The following is a 5,196-nucleotide window of genomic DNA, read 5'->3' as shown; positions in this document are numbered from 1 at the left end:
CCATATTGCTCGACAAATTTGTCGTAACCGACAAAATCGAATCCAAATCGGATTTAGCATCGCCCGAACCACATACAGTAGAGACAGTCAAAACGAGTATTGATAATATATATAATATACTGACCATATATTAGCGTTTGCGAATAAAACTTCAAAAAAAAAAGTTACGGTTGAATGGATGACTCGACAATGAATTCAGCTTGTCACGTTGCCGCCAGAAATTGCAAAAAGCACAGAATCTGGTAGTATTGACAGAAAATGACCAAATTACATTCTTAGGTTCAGAGGGTAAATCGGAAATGTTTTTGATTCTGATTGCTAAATTACAAGTCTCGAGTCGTTGAAGCAATCCTGGTAGCGGCCATCAACTTACCGCTTCATTAACGTAATTCTAGGTGAGTGCAGTACGATGTAAAAACATCTCTTTGTTCATTCCATTCGTGCGTTTAAGATATATTTTATTGTGAAGGTTATAAATATACTGTTCAAATATTAATTGTTAAACGTCACTGGCATATGGAACAATCCCGCATAGAGCAAGGTGACAATAGTTTAAGATATTGCTGTCGATTTCAATTTTAAAGTAAATGGCAATAATTGTTGCCTCGACAATAGGGACAGAACAACCTAATTGTGTGGACATTTCTTCTCAAGAGGAAAATAGTCGGAGCGACTAAGGAGCAAAAATATGACTGACAGACGGACGTGAAACATGCCCACCAACAATCCATTTTTGTAAGATACAAGGACCATTTTTCTAAATAATTTGCAGCAGATATTATTATTATAAAATTATTTTACTGTAACTCACTGCTACAATGCTCCAAAATAGGTATATTCGAACAAAATCTGGTTGTGCCATTTAGCACAAAGTTTCCCAAACTGGGGTGATTACTGCACAGGGGGTCCGCAACAATATTGAAAGGGTCTGATCGATCTTTGTTGATCGATTTAATTCAAAAAGCCATTGCAACTTTTTGGGTGAGCGTTGCGGCTGATATCCGTTGCAGTTAGAAAGGGCTATTAAAATTTTAGGTAATTTTATAGTTATGAATAATATCATCTTATTTTGAGAGTCGAATGCCATTGATGGGTTTTTTATTAGGCCCATACTTTAAAAACAAATTTTTATCTGGTATCCATGCTAGAGCAGTATGATTTCCAAATACCACACTTTGTTCATTACTTACATGTGCTTAAGATACATTTCATTATAAATAAACTGTGTAAATATATTACTTGTTAGACGTCAGTGACATATGGAACAGTCACACAATGAGCGAGGTGACCTCTTTTTGATCCTATTGCCCAAGGTTTTTAAGTTATGTCTGCTGATTTGGTATAGGCTACTCTGATACAGAATTTTCGAACTCTAAAATTGAACTCTGCCGTTTAATACAAACCAGATTTCCTGCTAAACTATTCGTCTATTGCTCCTATATATATTTCTTTGAGAAAGGTCTACGCATACCAATCTCAAACGCGGAATGCATCTATGGATCGTTTCGTTATTATATTGTTTTACTGATACATCATAAATTCAATCTAATTGGTATCCATTTGAAAACAGCTATCTTTAACCTCTACAAATGTGTCAATATTGTATTAGGTTAAAACAAGGAAAAATCGAAGATTTTGTTATTTAATTTGGAAGTCTTTCAAAAAAATTTCACGGTCTTCAGTTTCGCCCATTTTTGTAGGATAATCGTGACACTTTATCTTCATTTCAGAATTGAAATTAGTCTCCGAGATAGTCCCTCAAACAATATAAAACTTGTCTTATTAATATAATATCAGTGCCAAGGACAGGTTTTTAGTTTTTTCCCTCGAGTGCCACGGTAAAAAAAATCGAGAGAGCTTCTCACCTAGATATTCTCTCTCGTATTTATTTTTTCATTTGATCGGAGAAGGGGTGAAGCTAGTGATGTCATCAGTTTTCGGTAACTTAGATACATAAAGCGTATGCAAACGTAGTTGTAGCTCCCAAGTGCAAAAAATGAATTACAACTAATTGTAATAAAATAGTTCGTCTTTGTTTTTGATATATTCGACAATGACGCATTATCTACAATCAAACGTATTTGTCGAAATTATTTGCAGCGTATATTGAATAATAAAGAAGAATATTTTACTGTAACACACCGCTGCAAGGCTCCAGAAAAGGTGTATTTGAACAAAACCTGGTTAAGGCCAATGAAGGAAACTTGTGAAAGTTGTTAGGTAATGTATCCCATGTTATCATGGTGGTTGAACGGCAACACCTCCCCGTGGCCTAAAGTCATTCATTAAAAATAGACTGTGCAAATATTAATTGTTAAAAGTGACTGACATATGGAACAGTCCCACAATGAGCGTGACCTCTTATTGATCTTATTGCCCAAGGTTTTTTAATTATAGCTGTCGATTTGGTGAAGATTAACCTCTTGCATACTCAAATACAGAATTTCCAAACTCTAACATTAAGCTTTATATCGTTTATTACATGTTTATTTCATAACTATTCGTCCATGGCTCCCAAACATATTACCGGTCTACGTATACTAATATCAAAAATTCACCTTTTGGACACGAAATGGACCTCTGACGCTGCACTCCATTCTAGTTTTGCGAACTGGTTGCCTGACTAATTTCACAACTACCTGCATAAGACCAACTACCTGCCGAGGTTCATAAGTTCAATCGTCACTTGCGGTTCCGTGAAGCTTATTGTAGAACTATTTCCTGCTGAATCACTTGAGGATCAAAAACTAGTGAGCGAAGCTGGCCCCTGATTTATTTCAAATATTTTAAATTCAAAGAAATGAAAATCGAACGCATAGAATTATTTGAATTCACACCAAATACCACAAAAACACACCTAATTACTCTAAACTAAACTGATGAAAACGCAAATATCACAACAATCAACGAGGCACAATAAGTTGTGGTAAAAGTTGAATATATAGACCACCCTAGAGTTCGTTCCGCGTAAACTGTCTACACTTTAAAGACCATTTTGTTTTGATAGTATTAGATTTGCTTTTATATATATTCATAGTCTATACAATTTAGGCCAGGGGCGTGCAACAGTTTTTGTCGTAGGCCATGCAACCAACTCAAACATCTATTTGGGCCACACAAAATATTTAGCGGTAAAGGCAGAAGAACAGAATGTGGCTATCGCGTAGCCTTACAATAATAAAGATCCAGGACTAAACGGCGACAGATTTAACGCAGCGAGAAACGCAAAAAAAAGGCATTATGTGTATTTTACCCCGTGAGCGTCTTTTTTAAACTTGGCCCAGCTGGCCGGGTTGTGGCCCGCGGGCCGCCTGTTGCACATCCCTAATTTAGCCAATTCGAATATTATACAGAATTTTGGGGAATAAAATTTTCATTAAGTTCCGGTCTACTAAAAGGTTGAAAACCACTAATATAGACGATCACTTCTTGTAAAACCGAACATAGCAGTAATTTAAAAAAAATTTAATACACAAATAAATTAAGGTAATGAAAGTGTTGCATTGATATAATCATGTCTTTGCGATTAGAATAGTCGCTAACAGAAAACGAAAACTAATTTGTCGCGGCGGTTTAGATCAGCAGTTATTCAAGATTTATTTCACAAAATGCGCCATCATAACCATAGCTCATTTGTGCATCGTACATGTATATGCCGGGTGGGTTTCCATGTACACTCAAGCCAATTGTTGTTCGAAGAGACGCGTACTTGGGATATCCTGGAAGTCATTGGTCGAGATTCCATTTGGTGCCGTCAGTGAGAGTGATGATTCCGGTCTAAACAAGATTTTTTGTCGCATTTTTAATTGAAAGCTCGTAAGCACAGCGGAAACGCGAAGCATTTCAATCATCTAAAAATAACTGCTGGTAATCTAGCTTATTTCCACACCTAGTGAAGTTTAATCGAATATATTCCCAAGTGATTTGAATGGTTGTCATCAAAAATCCTACTATTAGAACTGTTTTTTTTTTAATATACTTTCAGTCCCGTTTCCTCAGCGATTAAAGGAAAAGTAATATTGAACAAAGTCCTTACTGTCGGGGTAAATTTCATTCCAGTATGTACGTGGATAACAGTTTTCCTCCCTTGGTGGGCACAATATAAGGTCCTATGTAATTTCCTAATGCTCGCATATGTTCTTCAGAGTATATACATTTGCCAATTTCGCGCGTTTTTCGTCGCAGAGTAACTCCGCGATATCGTAAGTGACTCCTAAAGCGTAATCGAAGACGGCAAAGAAACATTTGTTGTTGTATCTCACCGGACATAAACCTGAAGGTGATAGAATAAAGGAACGAAATATGGAAAAATTAACCGGATTTATTCAGATCATTCACTGTAAGTAAGAGTTGTTAGTATCATACTGGATTAGTCATGTGCAAATTTCAATGATCATGATTCTACTTGATGAGTCAATTTCATCTTACTTAAATTTTTGATGAGGTCCCCTAATCACCATTTTTCAGATAACTCACACAAAAAATACGTACCATGCAGTTCGTACATATTCGCCTTATTTTCGATCGAAGATTGTTTCAAATCCGCCACTTCTTGTAGGATCATTTCCACCTTGCTCGACAATTTTTCTACAGCCGGTAAAATCGAATCCTAATCGGCTTTAGAATCGCCCGAACCATATACAGTCGTGACGGACAGCATTAGTATTGACGATATATATAATATACCTACCATATATATTGGTGTTTTGCGAATATAACTTAAAAAAAAAAAAGTTTCAGTTGAATGGATGACTCGACGATGAATTCAGCTAATCACATCTCCACCAGAAATGGCAGAAACAAGCACAGAATCTGGTAGTATTGACAGGAAATTACCGAATTAGGTGCATAGGGTAAATCGGAATACTAAATTACAAATCTCGAGCTATTGAAGCAATCCTGATAGCGGACATGAACATCATTTATTTGGTCACACGCATTAACGTAGCCATATTCACAGCGGATACGTAGCACACACAACTATCACAACAAAACGAAAGAATCTTCTATTTGAAAAGACGAATATTCGTCGCATTTCTGGAAAACTTCAAATAATTCTAGTCTATGAATAATAATATATATCTTACTCAAAAGTCAAATGTGACGGATAAGTTCGTCTTAGGTCTAGTCTAGCCTTAAAAACTCTTCATTAACGTAATTCTAGGTGAGAGCAATACGATTTAGAAACATTTCTTT

Source organism: Styela clava, chromosome 3 (assembly GCF_964204865.1).
Source record: "Styela clava chromosome 3, kaStyClav1.hap1.2, whole genome shotgun sequence".
Classification (NCBI taxonomy): domain Eukaryota; kingdom Metazoa; phylum Chordata; class Ascidiacea; order Stolidobranchia; family Styelidae; genus Styela; species Styela clava.
The sequence above is the reverse complement of the archived record's forward strand: the minus strand, read 5'-3'. Positions refer to the sequence as shown.